The 22,140-nt window shown below is 43.4% G+C and overlaps 1 non-coding gene across 1 annotated transcript; it reads left to right on the top strand.

Moving 5' to 3' along the window:
- Positions 1-13,003: 13,003 nt before the first annotated feature.
- TRNAV-GAC (transfer RNA valine (anticodon GAC)) lies at positions 13,004-13,080 on the top strand. Its single transcript has one exon. It is a non-coding gene; the product is annotated as a tRNA-Val (tRNA).
- Positions 13,081-22,140: the final 9,060 nt, after the last annotated feature.

The following is a 22,140-nucleotide window of genomic DNA, read 5'->3' on the forward strand; positions in this document are numbered from 1 at the left end:
TGGCCTGGCGTGCAGAAGTCCTGGGTTCGATTCCCGGCCAGGGCACACAGGAGAGGCGCCCATCTGCTTCTCCACCCTTCTCCCTCTCCTTCCTCTCTGTCTCTCTCTTCCCCTCCTGCAGCCGAGGCTCCACTGGAGCAAAGATGGCCCGGGCGCTGGGGATGGCTCCTCGGCCCCTGCCCCAGGCGCTAGAGTGGCTCTGGTCTAGACAGAGCGAGGCCTCGGATGGGCAGAGCATCGCCCCCTGGTGGGCGTGCCGGGTGGATCCCGGTCGGGCGCATGCGGGAGTCTGACTGTCTCTCCCCGTTTCCGGCTTCAGAAAAATACAGAAAAAATATATATATATTAGCAAACTGAATTCAGCAATACAAAGATCAAGTGGGATTTACTCCTGGGGTGCAAGGTTTGTTCAATAACTGCAAATTAATTAATGTGATATATCACATAAACAAAATGAAGAATTAAAAATCATATGATCGGCACTGGCTGGTTGGCCTAGTGTGTGGAAGTCCCAGGTTTGATTCCCAGTCAGGGCACACAGGAGAAGTGACCATCTACTTCTCCACCCCTCCATCTGCCCTCCTCTCTCTCTTTCTCTCTCTTTCTTTCTCTCTTGCCTTCCCACAGCCATGGCCCAATTGGTTCAAGAAAGTTGACCCCAGGCACTGAGGATGGCTCTGTGGAACTTCTACCTCAGGTGCTAAAAATAGTTTGGTTGCAAGCATGGCCCCAAATGGGCAGAGAATCAGCCCCAGATGGTAGTTGCTGGGTGGATCCTGGTCTGGGCATATGTTGGGAATGTCTTTCTGCTTCCCTGTCTCTACTTAATAATAAAAAAAGAAAAGAAAAAAAAATCATATGATCATATCAATAGTTGCAGAAAAAGCATTTAATAAAATATAGAAATACATTTATGATTTAAAAAAAACAGCAAAATTAGAATAGAGAGAACATACTTCAACATAATAAAGACCATATATGACAAATCCACAGCTAACATCATACTCAACTGTGAAAACCTAAAAGCATTTTCCTTAAGATGAGGAATAAGAATGTCCACTTTCACCACTTTTATTCAACATGGTATTGAGAGCTCTAGCCACAGAAATCAGACAAGAAAAAGACATTCAAATTGGAAAGGAAGAAGTAAAACTGCCATTATTTGCAGATGACATGATACTATAGAGAGAGAGTCCTATAGATTACACCAAAAAAAACCTATTAGTATTGATAAATTAATTCAATAAGGTAAAATACAAAATTAAAATTCATTGCATTTTGATACACCAACAACAAAATATCAGAAAGAGAAATTAAGAAAATAATCCCATTTACAATTGCATCAAAAATAAATAAAATACTTAGGAATAAATTTAATCAAGGAGGTAAAAGACCTGTACTTGGAAAATTATACCACAATAAAGGAAGAAATTGAAGAAAAAACAAATAAATGAAAGCATGACTTAACATTAAAATGTTCATACCACCCAAAGCATCTATAGGTTCAACACAATCCCTATCAAAATACCAATGTCATTTTACACAGAACTAGAACAAATAATCCTAAAATTAATATGAAACCACAAAAGACTCCAAATAGCCAAAGCAATCTTAAGAAAGAAGAACAAAGTTGGAGGTCATCACACTATCTGACATAATCAAAATGTCTGACCTGTGGTGGCACAGAGTATCAATCTGGAGTGCTGAGGTCACCAGTTTGAAACTCCAGGCTTGCCAGGTTAAGGCACATATGAGAAGCAGCTACCACAAGTTAATGCTTCCTGCTCCTCCCTCCCTTTATTTCTTTCTCTCTAAAAAAAAAAAAATCAATAAAATCTTTTTTTTAATGTCATGGTACTGACATAAAAACAGACATGTAAATCAATGAAACAGAATAGAGAGCCCAGAAATAAACCCATGCTTTTAAGGTCAATTAATCTCTGGTAAAAGAGGAAAGAATATACAATGGGGTAAAGACCATCTTCTCAATAAGTGGTGTTGAAAAACCAGGACAGATACATGCAAAAAATGAAACTAGACCACTTTCTTACACCACATACAAAAATAAACTCAAAATGAATTAAAGACTTAAATGTAAGAGCCAAAACGATAAAACTTCTATCAGAAACATAGGCAGTAAGCTCTTTGACTTATAGCTATCAATAGATATAGAGATATAGATATATAGATATAGATGATATAGATATAGATTAGATATAGATATAGATAGATGATATAGATTAGATAGATAGATATAGATATAGATATAGATGATATAGATATAGATATATCCTCAGGCAAGGGAAACAAAAGAAAAAAAATGGGACTACATTAAGTTAAGGTTTTTGCACAGCAAAGGAAACCATCAACAAAACAAAATGGAAGAAGGTATTTGCCAATGATACATCCCTTAAAGGGGTTACTATCCAAAACATATAAGGAATGCATACAACTTAACACAAAAAACTAAAAACCAAAAAAATCCAACTAGAAAATGGGCAGGGGACCTGAATAGACATTTCTCAAAAAAAAGGATATACAGATGGTCAATATACATATGAAAAGATGCTCAATGTCATTAATCGGCAGGGAAATGCAAATCAAAACCATAATAAGATATCACCTCATGCCTGTCAGAATGGCTATCAAAAATAAATCAACAAACAAGTGTTGGTGAGACAGTAAAGGGAACCCTCGCACACTGTTGGTGAGAACACACATTGGTGCAGCCACTGTGGAAAGCAGTATGGAGTTTGCTCAAAAAGTTAAAAATAGAACTACCATATGACCCAGCAATTCCACTTCTGGGTCTTATGCAAACAATCCAAAACACTAATTTGAAAAGATATATGCATGTCTATGTTTATTGCAGCATTATTTACAATAGCCAAGATATGGAAGCAACCTAAGTACCCATCGACAGATGAATGGACAAAGAAGATGTGGTACATATATACAATGGAACATTACTCAGCCATTAAAAAGAATTAAATCTTGTTATGTGCAACAACACAGATGGGCCTAGAGGATATTATGCTAAATGAAATAAGTCAGACAGAGAAAGACGAATACCATATGATTTCACTTAGATGTGGAATCTAAAGAACAAAATAAATGAACAAACAAAACAAACTCATAGATACAGAGAACTGATGATTGCCAGAAGGGAAGGAGGTAGGGAACTGGGTGAAGGAGGTGAAGGGATTAAGAAGCACAAATGGCCAGTTATAAAAACAGTCACAGGGATATAAAGTACAGCCTAGGGAATATAGGCAAGAATATTGTAATAACTAGGTACAGTGTGAGATAGGTACTAGATTTACTGGGCTGGTCACTTTATAAGTTATATAAAAGTGTCTATACATGATGTTGTATATCTGAAACTAACATAATATTGCACTTCAATTATAATTGAAAAACAAATATTTTTTACAAACTACAATTTATTCAGGCTCCAAAGTGGGACTTGGGACTTGGCACTAGGTTCTGGCAGGGGTGTCAGCAGGACCCAAAAAAGCTGGGATCAAACAGGTTGAAGGACCACCCTCAACACCCCCCCCAAAAAAAGTCTCAGCTCCATTTTGGGGTACCAGCGCAGGGCAGGAAGCCTTCACCAAAGAGAACCCAGGGCTGCTGTGTCCATCATATTTCTCCCCACATCGGACCTGGCCCCAGCTCAGCACCCACAGGGACCATGTGGTGCTGGAGCTCTGATGGGGCCCAGAGTGACGTGCGACCTGCCCCCACTGGAAAAAAAAAATTATATATATATATATATATGTATGTATGTGTGTGTATATATATATATATATATATATATATATATATATATATATATATAACAGTAACAGTTATCCATAAAAAAATAAATATTTAAAACTTTCTATGGTAAAAGGTACAAATTCCTAATCCATCTAGGAAATGACTGCCATTGGTGTGAGCTACGTCCTCCCAGCTCCTTTTTAAAATGCAAATGTGAATTTTAAAAAACACGAATGGAACTATGTTGTACTGCTCTACATTCTGCCTTTTTCCACTTATTATATCATCCTTCTGGTTTCAAGGGCTCTCTCCTTGCCTTGAGACACCAGCTCTCGGTCCCAGGAAGCAAGCAGCCGTACCCAGAAGAAGATGCTGTGAATGGCTCAGTAGACAGTAACCTGATGTCCTGCGTTATGCAATGTACAGACTTTTCGATAAATGCTGAGAGAGAAAGCTCTTAGACGCTGGAGTAATTGTCCCCATTTTAAAGGCTGTTTCTTTCAAAGAGATACTAACTGCATACAAAGTAATTTCACCAAGAGGGTAACTGCATTAAAGAGAGAATGCAAAATAAAAATTAAATAACAAGAGGATACCCCCTCCCTTTTGCTTACCAAATTAGCCAAAAACTTATTTTAATTATATAACTAACTGGTGGTGGCAAGGATCATAGCAGACTCTCCTACAGGCTCCTATGAGTGTATTGTCCATTGTAATATGTTTTCTAGAAAGTCAATTCGGCAATATATATCAAGCACCTGACAAATGTTCCTATCCTTTGTTCTGCTGTTAGGAATCTACTCCCAAAGAAGTAATTCAAGATGCTAGCAAAGAGCTAGGCACAAAGATGTTCATTATAAATATTCCATAATAAAGGGGAAATGTAGACAGCATAAATATCCAGCATTAGGAAAATAATCAAAAACAGTAGGTCCATTCAAAGCACTGCATATTATCCAGCTATTGAAAGGGTTTTTTTAACATGTAGAAGGGCAAAAATCATATTATGATTGAGTAGCAATGTCTCTACCTGTAGGAGTTCATGTGGAGAATAAGGGAAGAGACTGATGCCACTTACACAAGTCACTTGGTGGAGGCCCCATGGTCACCAAGGTAGAGCAGAGAGCTACAACCTCTGTGGCTTCTGTTCTGGGTTCAGGTCGATATGGACCTTCTTTAGCATCTTTGCCTTCTTTCGGCAGGTGCTAATTCACCGTGTATACCTACAGATACTCTGGTAACTGGCATCTCCTCTAGAATTGGCCACTGTCACATTTAGAAACTCAGAGAATGAATGATCTCTCCCTTTAAATAGTTTTGTTTGTGTAACTACTTGTTCTGTTTTAAAACAATGTTGTACAATCAATATGTAGAAATGTTAGAAAAGTTCACAAAGCCCACAGGTCTACATCGCCTGGTTAAGTAAAATAACTCTTGCACGGACTGCCACCTGCTTCGAGATATTTGAGAAGCCCAGAAATCTCAAGTCCCAAACTTAGATCAAGTCTATCTCAGATTCTAGAGTCCCCACGTCCCTGCAAAAGAAATTTTAAATTCTCTTAAGAGAAAGACAGCATCATCCCAAACTGTCTCAAATTTTTTCAACAAATAATTTTATTCAAACACAGTATCCTGCGCTCAAAAATAACCAAGTACCCAGGAGACAAGACACCATGAGTGACAACCAGTAGAAAAAAATAGGCAAGAGATACGAGCCAGATCCTGGCAGCATCAGACAGGACCATAAATAACTATCCCTACTATGTTCTAAGAGATAATGGCTGAACTTGAAACACTTGGCAAAAAAAACTAGACGTTATAAACAGTGACATGGCAGATGTGAAAAAGTACCAAATAGAATAACCAAAATGACCGGAGAAGCTGCTGGTACCACGGACTGACCCTCCCTGGTCTAGGCAGGAATGCTGAGACCCGGGCAGAGCTGAAATTTATTTTAGCTCCTGTTGACACACACGAGGCTGTCACCACCACCCTGCCTGGAGTTGGGTTGGGAGATTTTGCTTGCTTCTTAGCCATCAGCCCTGGCTCCAGAAGTCGCTTTGATATTCAAGACATGAGCGGTGACAGCCTGCAGGGCAATAACGGAGAGCTCTGACCCTGATGCATGAGAAAGGGTCTCATCAGTATGTCCTGTGTGCTAAGGCAGGGAAGGGGGGAATGCCTTTTAAGAAGACTTCCTTCCAAATGTTTTTAAATCTGCTTTAAATTGCTCAACTTTTCTTCTTGGGAAATTTCATTGCAGAGCCTCCCTCTGCTAACTTCCCTGAAGGGTTACTTGGGCCTCTTCACAGTATTCATCACAACATATATCTAGCCATAGCAAAATGTCTGCATTAACAAAGACATAGCCACGGATAGACCATTTACCACACTGTCCTGCTCAAAGCTGGCGGAGAGCCCTGGCCGGTTGGCTCAGCGGTAGAGCATCGGCCTAGCGTGTGGAGGACCTGGGTTCGATTCCCGGCCAGGGCACATAGGAGAAGCGCCCATTTGCTTCTCCACCCCTCCGCCGCGCTTTCCTCTCTGTCTCTCTCTTCCCCTCCCGCAGCCAAGGCTCCATTGGAGCAAAGATGGCCCGGGCGCTGGGGTTGGCTCTGTGGCCTCTGCCTCAGGCGCTAGAGTGGCTCTGGTCGCAATATGGCGACGCCCAGGATGGGCAGAGCATCGCCCCCTGGGGGCCAGAGCACCGCCCCTGGTGGGCGTGCCGGGTGGATCCCGGTCGGGCGCATGCGGGAGTCTGTCTGACTGTCTCTCCCTGTTTCCAGCTTCAGAAAAATGAAAAAAAAAAAAAAAAAAAAAAAAAAAAAAAAAAAAAAAAAAAAAAAAGCTGGCGGAGAAAGAGAAGAGGCCAGAGCTTCGACTCCTTGCCGTCCAAACAGCCTCCAGACCGTCCACGGCTCCCAGCTGCAGGCTTGAGAAGGGAGGAGGACAAAGAGCTCTAAGATGTAATACAAGCCCAGGACAAAGCTGCCAGGGAGGTCTGCCAGGCAGCTGACTTTAATCTTCAGGGCTGTGACCTTTTCTTTACGGATTGAGAGTGGTCGAAACCCTGAGCCCAACTGCCAACAGAAGGTGGTTATTCTGAGACTCTGCAGCCAAAGGTTTGGATTTTATGTCCAGGTACCCAAGGGAAAGTCACCTGCTCTCTATCAAGGGGGCTGACTTCCCATCCCAGGCAACACACGCCCTTCAAAACCAGGCCTCAAATAGCACAGGGAACACCTTGGGACTCTGCAAGGACTCAGACAGAAACCCCAATGGGCAAGGCTAAAATAGTCATTGAGCTCCCAGGAGATTCCAACATCAAGTCTCACCTAGGCTACAGGAAACTCTTGCCAAGTACAGATGGTCCTTCACCTGTGACAATGACTGTGGCAGCCAGAACATGGCGGAGCTGGGATTTTAAACTAGGTCACGTGCCAACGACCCTCCTCTTCTCACTGGAGTAACTGAATAAGCCTCTGGAGGTCGGACTCCACCTCCCCCTCCCCCACCCCAAAGCTGATCCATGAGGCTTTCCTCCATGTAAGGTGAGAAAGAAGTGACAATGTGGCTGCTTTGCCCAAGAATTCAATAAGACATGTGGTAATTACTCAAACATACCCATCCCTGAGGAAAATACTGCCTGGTTTTATAAAATTCCTTCCTCAAATAAACCATTTGGACCTTTTCTTCCACATGCTTGGAATTTTAAAAATAAAAATTTCTCACACCCCCCAAAATATAAATATGTGACATGGTGGATGTGTTCATTAAGATGACCTCCTTTTACAATGTGTACGTATATCAAATCACCAAGATGTACATTTTAAATATCTTATGATTTTGTCAATTATAGCTCAGTAAAACTGAAAAAAAAAAATTACCAATGAGAAAAGAAAACATTGAGCCTTATTTTTTTTTTCATAGAAGGAAAAGACAACGTTCATTGAGTGATTACTCTGTGCCAATTATTGGGTTAGGCCTTTGAAATTAATTACCTCGTTGAAACCCAATTGACAGATGAGAACACTGAGGCTTAGAGGTCTTTGCCCTCTCAAGCTTCATGACGTATGTGACAGAGCCCGTACTAGGACCGGCCAAAGCCCCCTGTACTAGAAAGGCTTTCTCTTTGCTGACTAGCGAGCCATGAGATTGACCAATTCATCCTGGTCTGCCTGGGACTGACCAAGTTCAAGCACTGAAAGTCCCACATCTCAGAAACCCTTCAGTCCCAGACAAACTAGAATAGCGGGTCTCTCTATGGGCAGTTATCAGTTATCAGAGACTGGGGAAATGCCCTAAGGGTTGCTACTTTTCACATCAATTTGCCTTAAATAAAACATTTTTCCTTTTGGTTCATCTAATAATGAAGCAAGAATAATGTCAACACATTCTGATTTCTCCATTTCTATATTTTCTCTCTTTTTTTTTTTTTTTTTTTTTTTTGGAAGGGGCATGGAGAAAAAGGAGAAGGAAAGAGAGAAAAGTATCAACTCTTTGTTCCACTTAGTTGTGCCATTGATTGCTTCTCATATGTGCCCTGACTGGGGCTGGAACTGGTGACCTCAGGGGTCAAGCCAGCGACCCCAGTGTTCCAGGGCAATGCTCAATCCACTGCACTGCCAGTCAGGGCTCGCTCTTCTTTTTTTACAGGGACAGAGAGAGAGTCAGAGAGAGGGATAGACGGGGACAGACAGGCAGGAATGAAGAGAGATGAGAAACATTAATCATCAGTTTTTTGCTGCGATACCTTAGTTGTTCATTGATTGCTTTCTCATATGTGCCTTGACCATGGGCCTTCAGCAGACCAAGTAACCCCTTGCTCAAGCCAGCGACCTTGGGTCCAAGCTGGTGAGCTTTGCCCAAACCAGATGAGCCCGCACTCAAATTGGCAACCTCGGGGTCTTGAACCTGGGTCCTCTGCATCCCAGTCCAACGCTCTATCCACTGTGCCACTGCCTGGTCAGGCTCGCTCTTCTTTTTTAATGGCCTGATAACACAGTCCTCATCTTGAAGTCTACTGAACTCTACCCATGAAGGAAGAGGACTTGAAAATTATACAGAATTTGTTGATGGCCCCATATATCTTTCTCAGAGAAAATGGGGTTTCTAGGGAAGTAGAAGGCTCCCCTAGAAACCAGAACCCCTGAGCTAGTTTTGCCCATTAAATAGCTGTGTGCCTTTCGGTAAGTGCCTTCCCCACTCTGAGCCTTCATTTGAATTATGGGAGTTGTAAATCATCTCCTTCCCTTAAGAAGTTCATAGGCCAGGGGTAATCAACCTTATTATACCTACCGCCCACTTTTGTATCTTTGTTAGTAGTAAAATTTTCTAATTGCCCACCGGTTCCACAGTAATGGTGATTTATAAAGTATGGAAGTAACTTTACTTTATAAAATTTATAAAGCAGAGTTACAGCAAGTTAAAGCATATAACAATAATTACTTACCAAGTACTTTATGTCAGACTTTCGCTAAGTTTGGCAGAATAAATCGTTATAAAACAACTTACTATAGTTAAATCTATCTTTTTATTTATACTTTGGTTGCTCCACTACCGCCCACCATGAAAGCTGGAATGCCCACTAGTGGGCGGTAGGGACCAGGTTGACTACCACTGGCATAGGCCTTGATGGTCAGCTCCCTCATTCTCCATGAGGACAGGAAGGCCAGAGACATAAGGAGGTGTGGCCAAGGTCACTCAGCTGCTAAAGTAGCAGGACAAGACATGTATCAAACTCGAAAGGTTTGTCACGCCCTCTACACACATCAGAGAAAAAGCAGAGTGTGCTAAGAAACAGAATCTCTTCATGTTGCTTTCTAAGCCTGTAAGGAAAAAGAGCCAAATGCTAAAAGATTAAAAATTCTGATCTTTAAAAACAAACAGGGTTTAATTTGGGTTTCCTTAAAGCCTCATAAAAAAAAAAATAAAAAAAAGTGGAGCTGAATCCTTGACCAAATAGTCAACATTCCAAACTGAGACGATGAGACAGATTTTAATCCCCTGCGTGAGGAGCAGGCAGATTGGAGGGTGCATTTAGACTGGCCTGCATACTTCTCAGATGTGTAAATGGCAGGCAGCCTAGAGAAGAGGCTGGCCCCCAAGGGGCATGACGGGAGAGGGGGCCTGAGGAGGGCTGCCTCCTAGCACAGCCATGTGAGAGCCAACAGGTTACATTCTGGTGGCTCAATGAGGTCAAGTAATTTGCTTAAAGTCATTCAGCCAGAGGCGGCCATCAGGAACTGAATGCAGATCTAAATTCAAACTCACAGGCTCACTGGCTCTGCTATATAACCTCAGGAGCCAGAATTTGAGTGGAGAAATCAGGGTGCACTTTGATTACCCAGGAGTGTACTACGGACTCTTGAGGCTCCCTTCTGTGCCTCTCTCCAGCTACAGTCTTCCAGACTGTTTCTTTAGCCTCCTTGTATTGGATCAAAACTTACTCATTCAGTCGTTCATTCATTCAGCAAACATTTAATAAGAATACACTGTGTGTCGACTTCAACACACAAGAGTATGATGGCTGTAACTCCCCATCAGGGAAATAAGCCAAACAAGCTAACATGGAGATGGGTTCACATGCTGTGGGATTAAGAAAAGCTTCCTGGAAGAGGCAATATTTGCAGTGGGACTTGAGCTGGATTTGGGCTTGTCAAGATAAAACTTGTCTGAATCATTTAGTCATTTACTAGCAGTTTGACTCCCCTTTGGTGGGAAGGATTCTAGGTCAGTACTACTGACTGAAACAAACTTCCCATTATCCCCAAATATCCCAAAACCCGATGTATCAGTCTCTCAGTTACCTTGTTAGCTGATGTGTGTGATACGTGCCCCCACCCGCATCGGGAAAGCAGGGAAGGGAACTCCCATGTCCCTGGCACCTCTGGACCAGTTACTTCAATTCCTACACTGGTCTGTGTGGGAAGTCAGGCAGCCTCATGTCACAGCTGAAGAAACAGGAGCTGAGAGAGCTTAGGTAACTTGCCCCAGGTCACATGAGATCCAGGACAGTGCCAGGACTGGCATCTAAAGCCCATACTGTTTTCACAGTCCTGACTGCCTTCTGTGTGGTAGACGCTGCAAGATGCTCCAGAAACAAAAATCTCTGCAAAAACCAAAACAAAACAAAAAAAACCCAAAACCAAAAAACACCACCAACAACAAAAGAACAATTCCATAAAGAAATAAAGCAGGAAATGATTCTGCATCTCCGGGAGCCCCATGCTAGACACCTGTGTGGTTCACAGAGGCCTAACCTCAAGGAAACTCTCACCCTACTGGGAAAGACCTATAGTAGACTTGAGTCCCTGGCCAGTTAGTTCAGTCAGTTAGAGCATTGTCCCGAAATGTCAAGGTTGAGGGTTCGATCCCTGGTCAGGGCACATACAAGATACAGCAAATGAGTGCACAAGTAAGTGGGACAACAAATTAATGCTTGCCCCCTGCCTCCTCTCTCTGTCTTTCTAAAATCAATCAATAAAAAGAAAATGAAACCACAGAGGCCCATTAGTAACCAGGAGTTGAGTTGTGCGGCATCCTTGGTATTCTGGGTGGTGGATATCAATGCGGCTAGAGAGGTCAGAGATCAGTGTCCAGAGGAGGTGACTTTTTAGGCAGCATAAGGTCAGGAAGGGGGTTGACAAGGATGCGGAGAAACTGCAACCCTTGTACATTATTAGTGGGAATGTAAAATGATATACCCAGTATGGAAAATATGACAGTTCTTCAAAAAAGTAAAAACGGAATCTCATGTGATCCAGCTTCCACTTCCGGTAGACATCCAAAAGAATTCAAAGCAGGGCCTCAAAGAGATGTTTGGGACCTGCATTCCCAGCAGCATTGTTATTCGTAATAGCCAAAAGGTAGAAACAACCCAAATATTCAGTGATGGATAAATAAACAAAATGTGGCTTATATATTCAATGGAATATTATTCAGCCTTAAAAAGAAAAGGAGGCCTGACCTGTGGTGGCGCAGTGGATAAAGCACTGACCTGGAACGCTGAGGTCACCAGTTCAAAACCCCGGGCTTGCCTGGTCAAGGCACATATGGGAGTTGATGCTTCCTGCTCCTCCCCCCTTCTCTCTCTCTCTCTCTCCTCTCTAAAATCAATAAACAAAAATCTTTATAAAAAGAGAGAAAAGCCTGAACAGGAGGTGGCGCAGTGGATAGAGTGTCAGACTGGGACGTGGAGGACCCAGGTTCGAGACCCCAAGGTTGCCAGCTTGAGCGCAGGCTCATCTGGCTTAAGCAAAAAGCTCACCAGCTTGGACCCAAGGTCACTGGCTCGAGTAAGGGGTTACTTGATCTGCTGAAGGCCCGCGGTCAAGGCACATATGAGAAAGCAATCAATGAACAACTAAGGTGTCGCAATGAAAAACTGATGATTGATGCTTCATCTCTCTCCGTCCCTGTCTGTCTGTCCCTGTCTATCCCTCTCTCTGACTCTCTCTCTGTCTCTATAAAAAAAAAAGAGAGAGAGAGACGGTTCAAAACCCTGGGCTTGCCTGGTCAAGGCACATATGGGAGTTAATACTTCCTGTTCCTCCCCCCTTCTCTCTCTCTCCCCTCTCTATAGTGAATAAATAAAATCTTTAAAAAGAGAGAGAGAGATAAAAGAAAGAAAGGAAGAAAGAAAGAGAGAGAGAGAGAAAGGAGGGGGAGGGGGGAAGGGAAGGGAAGGGAAGGGAAGGGAAGGGAAGGGAAGGGAAGGAAAGGGAAGGGAAGGGAAGGGAAGGGAAGGAAAGGAAGGAAGGAAGGAAGGAAGGAAGGAAGGAAGGAAGGAAGGAAGGAAGGAAGAAAGAAAGAAAGAAAGAAAGAAAGAAAGAAAGAAAGAAAGAAAGAAAGAAAGAAAGAAAGAAAGAAAGAAAGAAAGAAAAGGAATTCTGACACATTACAACCTGGATAAACCTTAAAGACATTGTGCTAAATGAAATGAGGCAGACAAAAAAGGATAAATATTGTATGATTCCACGTGTGTGAAGTAGTATCTACTCGAATAGTCAAACTCACAGAGACAGAAAGTAGACTGGTGGGTGCCAGGGTAGGGGCATGGGGAAATGGGTACTGAGTTTCAGATTTGCCAGATGAAAGAAAGGGTTCTGGAGATCAGCTGCACAACAACCTGAATATAAACACTACTGAACTGTGTACTTTAAAGTGATTAAGATGGTAAGTTTTATGTTATATATATTTTACCACAATTTATTTTTTTAATCAAAAGAAAGGGAAAGAGGCCCTGGCCAGTTGGCTCAGCGGTAGAGCGTCGGCCTGACGTGCGGGGGGACCCGGGTTCAATTCCCGGCCAGGGCACATAGGAGAAGCACCCATTTGCTTCTCCACCCCCCCCCTTCCTCTCTGTCTCTCTCTTCCCCTCCCACAGCCAAGGCTCCATTGGAGCAAAGATGGCCTGGGCACTGGGGATGGCTCCTTGGCCTCTGCCCCAGGCGCTGGAGTGGCTCTGGTCACGGCAGAGTGAAGCCCCGGAGGGGCAAAGCATCGCCCCCTGGTGAGCAGAGCATCGCCCCTGGTGGGCGTGCCGGGTGGATCCCAGTCGGGCGCATGCGGGAGTCTGTCTGACTGTCTCTCCCCGTTTCCAGCTTCAGAAAAATACAAAAAAAAAAAAAAAAAAAAAAGAAAGGGAAAGAGATTGGGGGAGGAAAGGTCAGGCAGGATTTGGGCAAAAGAAAGGAGAAGGAAGCCAACCGGGGGTCATTCTGGGTAGGAGAAACAGTCCTCCACCACTAACTGGGACCAAGTTTCTTTCTCCTCAGCTCGGCTCCACTCCCTCTGGATGGTTCATCATCAGGCCTGATCCTCACATCCTGCTGCAACCACATCCTTCCAGATTCAAATTCAACTGAAAAGAGCACATCTGAGTCCCAGCATTCCCTGCAGAAGTCCTGAGATTCACTCTGGTTGGACCACCTTAGGTCCCCTGCCCATCCAGGAAGCCAGAAAGGGACATGGAGGACCAGGATGTATTGCTTAGCTTCAGGCTGGATCACAGGTTCTACTCCTGAAGCAAGGAGCAGAACTAATTTCCACCCCGAGGTCCATGGAGCAAAAGTGGAGCAGCACGCTCTCAGAAGAAAATGAGGGTATGGCTACCAAGGAGGTAGTATGGGTGGAAATGGACGCACAGCTTCCGGAACTCAGTCAATATCCACCAGTCCCATTTGCCTGAAGATAACCTGAGCTTCCAAATGGTTACAGGACTTGCCCAAGATCACAGAGCAGTAAGAAGCAACTGAGAACTTAAGTTCAGACCTTCTGCTCCAACCCAGTGAAATACACTGTGTGTCTTGGGAGGGGGAAAGGGGAACGGAAGCTCAGAGTCCGGTTGGGTGGTGAGAGTGACGAAGGTCTTCTTGGTAGGATGCGCCTAGACTACGGAGTTTTGCAAGTCAGGAAAGGGAGGTTGAGTTTAATGGAGAAGGAAATAAGAATCTTCTGTGGATTTTAACAGAGAAAGTGAACAGGACCGAAGCCTAAAGACCCTGTCAAGGTTGCAGCCAGGCGGTCTGGACTCCTATCAGTTCAGATGGACACAACCTTTTATGCCTTAAGGATATTTTCAAGAGATTGGCTTTGCAAGGCATGCCCACTCCCCACCCCCATGCCTGGCTCCAGCCTGTCCTTGGAGATTGGGAGCGCCCCTCCTTCCCCCCAATGCTGTGGCTTTGGCAGCCACTTTGGAAACTGCAAGTTTTAAATGAATTTCCACCCCAGAGGAAGTGGAGAAGCAAGCATGTTCCACCAGCCACTTCTGAGCTCCTAACATTTATCTCACCCCTTCAGAGAAAGGGTGAAGCGGTCTTTCACAATGGAAGGAGGAGAGGGAGGGTGGGAGGAGGGGAGAAGACAGAAGGGGGAGCAAAGAGAAAGAAAACAACAACAAATAAGAGAGCCTCATTTGATCTTAATCAGACAAAGTTTATGTCTGAATTAGGCATTTTTCTCTTCCATGCTGAGAAAACCAATACATCAGGGAAAACAAATCACATGTTATTTATTTACTTCCCTTGAATTTTCTCTGATTCCAAAAGGATTTAGGAGGCTCCCAAGACTAAACACAATGGTGACTGTGATCATTAGAGACCAAAAAAAAAAAAAAAAGGAAGGAAGACCATAAAGGTAGCAGAGAGCGGATATAGGCAGGCGCCTGAGGAATGCCAATTTATAACCTGGGTATTCGACTTAGCTCCGTGTGGAAAGAATGCTAGGCTTACACGATCGTTTTATCTTCTCATGAGACAAAGCATTCACTTGCATCTGTGGCCACAAACTTTTTCTGAGACTGAACTCAAGCTGAAATATATCACAGGGGCTGACAGTATATTTGAGTTACAGAGAACAACAAGGGCAGTAAGCCCAAAGGAGTGCCGGAGGATGCATTGTCCTGACTGGCAACGAATGTTCTCAACAGCACTTTTATTGCCAACAGAATAAGCACGCTGGTTGCCTGAGTCATGTGATTTTTGAGAAGGGAGATGTTGATCCCATCACAGGCCTGAAAGAGTTAACTATAGCAGATAGCAGGAGGTGTGGAACTAGCTGGCCTAAAACTGGAGTTGACAACTAAGCCAGAGCAGATAGGGGAGAGGACCACAGCCAGATGGTCCTCCTCCCGGTCCGTTACGCCAGCCTGACCCAGTCGCACATCCCATCCTTGAAGGTCAAGTGCCCCCTTCTTCTCTTTCCCTTGATTCTTGCATGTTTTCTCCCGACTTTAAAATCCTGGTATCACCTTAAGTCTTTAACTGTGACCTCCAAATTTAATCTCCAATGAGAGTCAACTTCTGTGGGTTGCCTCCCCACATCCACTCCCTTTTCCTCACACCAGGAGTGCCCCTAAATGCCCTCTTGCCCATTTTGACCACATGGTTTGGGTGGGGTTGACTCTGCCCTGGATTCTAGGGTGGAGTCCTATGACCCAGCCCTCCACCCATCCATGCATTACACTTCCCTGACTCCGGTGTTTGGTCCCGGGGAAGGACAATGACCCAAATCAGGCCAATCAGGGCTAACAAAGCTCAGTTCTAGGATTTTTGTACTATTGGGGAAGTGTATTTTCTCTTTCTCCTCTGGAAAAGAAAGTAGGAAAGATGTAACCCAGAGCTGCTGGCAGCCATCCTGTGCCCACGAAGGCAGAGCCAGCTGGAGAAAGCAGGGAACCCAGAGAAAACAGAACTGTAGGATGGGAACCACTGGGTTCAAGCAATAACATTTGAGCCCATGCAATGAGCCCTGCTTGAAGCCAGCCTTACCCTTGGACATCCCAATTCGCTTTCTTGTTTAAACCAGTTTGGGTCCTAACAGATAAGCCACCTTTGACCCTTCTGGAGTTAGGGTTACCCCATTCTGCCCTCCATTGTGACTTGGGCACTTTCTTACAGACACTGCCCTAGCCCACCCCTTTGAGCCTCTGGTATTCCCAATTGTCTGAGGAAGAAACTTCCTGCTCTCATTTCTCATTCTAGATGGTGCTGGTTGGGCCACCCCTGGTCCTCCAAGGAAAGATGGAAATAATTCAAATATTAGGTAGAGGATAAGACAAAGTTGGATCAGCAGGTAAAAAGCAGCAGCTCGTCAATCCAAGCAAGCTTTCTGAGCTTGGGTCCACTGGTCTCAGGGATCTTTGATAGCTGGGCTGAGGGACAGCTCTACAAAGCCAGGCAGGTGGTGCTGGGATGCTTGTCAACAGGCAACGAGGCTCCACGGCACCAGACTGGAATTTGAGGATAAGACCCCTGATTCAGAGGAAGACTGGCAGGAGTAAGCAAGGCTCCCAACTTGGAGATACATGCCAATTACTTAGCAAGGAATTCAGGCAAGAAATCGTCCAAATACTATAACAGGGGACCAGTCCAGCATTTGTATCAGAAATATGGCAGTAATCCAATTACTTCAGCAAAACCAAGATCAGAACCAGCCTGGGACTAGGCTGACCTGGTTCTGGGTCCTCAAAGGCATCCTGACAGAGCACGGGTCACTGGGCCTGCCACTGAGGGACAAGCCTGAACTGTTCCCATTTCCAGTCAGTGCAGGAGAGCTTCTGAACAGAGACTATCTCCTACCCCAAATCCACCCTCTCTTCTTACTGGATGCTTCCTTACAAGCTCTGGTCAAAGAGGCAATGTGCCCGACACTTAAAAGGAAAGACTTTTCCATCTTCGCCCTTCTTCCAGCTTGGAATGCTGGAGAGAATATGAATCACCTGGAGCTGTGGCAGCCACCTCACAATCCTGAGGAAAAGGCCAATGGAAAGTAAAGACATGGGGTGGAAACTGATACCACTGAGCGGTTAAACCAGGCGTGGCAACAGTTTTTGCCCCTGGGCCAGATTAGAAAGAAAACTTTTTTCACAGGCTGGACGAAATATTAAAATTAAAAAATGTTAAATACAAAAATGATTCGTTTAAGTAAACAAAATTTTATTATGTAATTTGTTTATGAATAAATGTAAGTGAAAAAATTTTAATATACAATATTATTTTAATAAAAATATATTTTAATAAAAATATAATTACATACTATATAAATATCCAAACTGTATCGCAATCAATCGAAACAATATTTAATTAATAGAATGAGCTTGAAGGGGTTATATCACAAATAAAACAATTATTTTGTTTTACAAACAGCCTAGACATGTTTTCAGTTATCAACTGCAGCTATTGTCTATGCTACAATGCCACTTGATTCAGCACACTTGACCACAAAAATAACGAATTGTTTGGCCTTGGGTGCGCACTGGCAAACTCCGCCTAAAAGAATGTGGGTTTCACATCACTGCTAAACGTCAAACAGTTCATATCGAGTACAGACAAGTACAAAAGTTGTAAATCTTTATAATGGAATTTTTTTAAAAAATAAATATCGCGAATCCATTCGACCAATTATTGGAAGTTAACCCTAGATTAGGCACATGAAGAATTCTTTTCCGCATATCACTATCTTCTTAAATATCTCGATTTCCAATAATCAAAGACGCTTCCGCTTCTGAGTAGCTGAGATTTTAAAGTAGCGGAGAGTATTAAAAATTTAATCGCAGGCTGCATAAACTCATTACCCAGTACCACCCTATTCTGGACTTTTTGTCCTAGAAGGTAATTTGGTGTCTCAATTTTTAAGCCTGTGGTTCTCCAACTGTGTCCCCAGGCCAACGATATCAGCACCATCTGGGAATGTGCTAGAAATGCACATTCTTAGGCTTCCATCCAGACCTAAAGGTGGGGCCCTGCAATCTGAGTCCTCCAAGCCCCTCAGGTGACTCTGACGTGCACTAAAGTTTCAAAATAAGTCTTAACAAATTCAAGAACGTTGAAATCATACCGAGCATCTTCTCTGAGCACGATGTCATGAAACTAGAAATCGACTGCAATAAAAAACTGAAAAACATTCAAACACATGGAGGCTAAATAGCATGTTATTAAATAATGAATGGGTTAACAATGAAATTAAGAAAAAAATCAAAAGTTACCTAGAAACAAATGAAAATGAACATAGAACAACCCAAAATCTATGGGACACTGTGAAAGCAGTCCTGAGTGGGAAGTTCATACATAGCATTGCAGGCCTACCTTAAGCAGCAAGAAAAATCTCAAATAAACAATCTAACCCCAAACCTAAAAGAACTAGTGAAAGAACAACAAACAAAGCCCAGAGGAAGTAGAAGGAAGAAAATAATAAAGATCAGAGCGGAAATATATGGCGTAGAGACTTAAAAAAACAGTACATAAGATCAATGAAACCAAGATCTGGTTCTTTGAAAAGACAAACAAAATTGATGAACTTTTAACCAGTTTAATCAAGGAAAAAAGAAAAGACCCAAATAAATCAGAAATGAGAAAGGAGACGTAACAACTGACACCACAGAAATACAGTGGATGGTAACAAAATACTATACCATGAATACCTATATGCCAACAAATTGGACAACATGGGTGAAACTGGATGAATTCCCAGAAATTCATCAGTTCTAAACTAGAAATGAGACTATCATTTCATCTTCTAAAACTAAATCAGGAAGAATCAGAAAACCTGAATAGACCAATTACAACTAAAGAAATTGATACAGTAATCAAAAAACACCCAACAAACAAAAGTCCTGGACCAGATGGATGGCTCCACAGGTGAATGTTACCAAACATTCAAAGAAGAACAAACACCTATCCTTCTCAAACTATTCCCAAACAAATTCAAGAGGAGGGAAGACTCCCAAGCTCTTTTAACAAGGCCAGCTACAGTTTGGGAACCGCTGGCTTAAACCACTGTTTCCGATTTTCTGTGCAGCTCAGCTGAAAGCATTGATAACGTACACACTTCTAAGCAGCATCCCCGAACTTTGTTTATGGGGTACAGAGGCTGAGAGCAAAGACGGAGGCTGATATTCACAAAACCAAAAGGGAACGCTTCAAAGAAGAAACGGAGCTCACAAAGAAAATAAACAAATACAAATTAAGAACTTCTATCCACCAAAATAATCATAACGACAATTAAAAGGCAAAAGAAAACACTGGGAGGGGGATCATTGCAACAAATATGACAACACTTAAAATCCTTTCTTTGTCAAAAAATATGCAAATTCACAGAGAAAAACAATAAGATCTTCCCCCAAAAAGGACAAAAACTTTACAAAATGGGAAATATAAATGGATAATTAAGAGGAAAAAGGCTCAACCTATTAGTAATCAAAGCAATGTGAATTAATATGAGATAGTCTCATTTACTGAATTAGCAAAGACTGAGTAAGAGAAACCTCTCCATGCGGTGAGTGTAGAATGGGATGGACACTCCCCCGCACTGCCAATGGGGGTGTCAATGGAACTGCCATGGTTCTGGAAAGCATCATCAGGCCACTTTCATCAAGAGACTGAAATGTTCATACTGTCTGAATAAGGAATTCAACTTCTATTTATCTATCTCAGAGGTCAACAAAGGCTTGTTTTTGCATGGTCTACAAGTTAAGGATGGTTTTTACATTATTAAAAGGTTAGAAGACAAATAAGGAGGAAGAAAAAGAAGAAAACAGGAGGTGGAGGAGGAAGGAGGGGGATGGAGAAGGGAGGAGAAGGGAAGAGAAGGGAGGAAGAAGAGTGAGGGGAGGAAAGAGGAGGGAAGAGGAGGAGGAGGAAGGGAGGAGAAGGGAGGAGGACGGAGGAGGAGGAAGGGAGGAAGAGGGAGGAGGAGGAGGGAGGAGGAGGAAGGGAGGAAGAGGGAGGAGGAGGAGGGAGGAGGAGGAAGGGAAGGAAGAGGGAGGAGGAGGGAGGAGGAGGAAGGGAAGGAAGAGGGGAAGAAGGGAGGAGAAGGAGGGGAGAAAGAAAGGAGGAGGGGAAAAGGAGGCGGGAGGGGAGGAGGAGGGAGGGGAAGAGGAAGAGGGCAGGAGGAGGAGGAGTGAAGAGGAGGAGGGACAAGGAGGAGGGAGAAGAAGGAGGAGGGAGAAGGGAAGGGAAGGAAGGAGAGGAGGAGAGGAGGAGAGGGAGGAGGAGGAGGAGGGAGGAGGAAAAGAAGGGATTGAGGAGGTGGAGGAGGGGGAGGAGGGGAGAAGAAACAGCAGAGACTCTACTAAACACAACTAAATAGATGTTCTATCTGCCTTTTGTTGAAAAAATTGCTAATCTGACTGCTTCTAGTCTAAAGCAGGGTCAGGAAACTACGGCCCATGGACCAAATCCAACCAGCCACCTGTTTTTGTAAATAAAATTTATTGGAATGCATTCACACTCATTTGTTTACACAGCTTAGGGCTGCTTTTGCTCAGGGCTGCTTTTGCTCTACAGCTTAAGAGTACTTGTGACAGAGACTACATGGTCCCTAAACATAAAATATTTATTACCTGGCTCCTATGAAAAGTTTGCCGACTCTTGGCCTAAAGAAATAATAAGAGCCTGACAGGCGGTGGTACAGTAAATAGAGCATCAGCCTGGAACACAAAGGGTCCAGGTTCAAAACCCCGATTTCACCATCTTGAACGCAAGGTCACTGGCTTGAGCACAGACTCACTAGTTTGAGCGCAGGGTCACCGGCTTGAACATGGGATCATAGACAGGACCCCATGGTCGCTGGCTTGAGCCCAAAGGTCACTGGCTTGAAGCCCAAGGTCACTGGCTTGAACAAGTGGTCTCTTGCTCTGCTGTACCCTCCCCTCCACCCCCCGTCAAAGCACATATGAGAAAGCAATCACTGAACAACTAAGGAGCTGCAATGAAGAATTGATGCTTCTCATCTCTCTCCCTTCCTGTCTGTCCCTGTCTCTCTCACACTAAAAAATAATAATAAGATAATAAAAATGTGTGTGCAAAGACATTTATCACAGCAATTTTTATGTAGAAGATGGTTAAACAATTTATTACATAACTGAGACCGTGAGCATGCACTTACCCCAGGGCCTAACACTTTACAGACTCAATAAACATTAGCAATTATTTGTATCTTTGGAATATTTAGTCATTTTATGTTTTCCAAGAACCAGTAGTAACACAGGAAAGCAGGCCATAGCAATGCCCATTGTGTTTCTTTTGTATTATTTCTATTAAGTTTTAAACTATATAGATATATAGATATACAAGGAAGAAAAGAACCGAGAAGAATGAATCCAAACGTCATCAATAGTGCCATCTGGGCTATAGGATCCTGGATAATTTTTTGTTTGCTCCCGTATACTTTCCAGTAATTGCCAAGTTTCCTGTAATGGGTGAATATTACTCATATTAAATTTAAAAGCCTTATTTCTCAGAAAGTAATTGAGTTGGGAAACACAGCTGAGGGCCAGGAGCAGGCTTTGGTATTAGTTGCTAGAGAAACCTGAATCAGACTGCAGAACAGTGAGGGAAAGGGTGAGGGGACTGAAATTCAGGAAACTGAGCCAAGGGCTTAGCATGAGACTGGGCCCAAGGCAGAGCCCAGCAGCCCGTGGAACAGTGCTGGGACCTCAGCACCCTGAAGGACAAGCAGGTGTAACTGGCTGCTCAGTGGGGACCACATTCTGAAACAGAATTTGCATTTTAAAGGATCCCCAGGCCATGCTCAAGCACGCTTAAGTCCAAGAAGCACTAGTTTGTCTATGGTAACCCTCCTCCGGCCACCTACTCCACTTTCAATGTTTTTCACTAATATTTGCTACACTTAAAATGTTTTCCAGAGAGATTTTTGTCTCCTTTACAGATGAAAAGGGAGGCTGATACCAATTGGCTGTTACAGAGTACTCACGGATGTAAATAGCCTAGGGAAACTAGTCATCAATATTCTAATAATTCTGTATGGGGCCTGGCCAGGTGGTGGTGCAGTGGATGGAGCATCAATTAGGGACATTGAGGACCTAGGTTTGAAACCCTGAGGTCACCAGCTTGAGCGCGAGCTCACCAGCTT

The sequence above is a fragment of the Saccopteryx leptura genome, chromosome 2, assembly GCF_036850995.1.
Source record: "Saccopteryx leptura isolate mSacLep1 chromosome 2, mSacLep1_pri_phased_curated, whole genome shotgun sequence".
Lineage (NCBI taxonomy): Eukaryota > Metazoa > Chordata > Mammalia > Chiroptera > Emballonuridae > Saccopteryx > Saccopteryx leptura.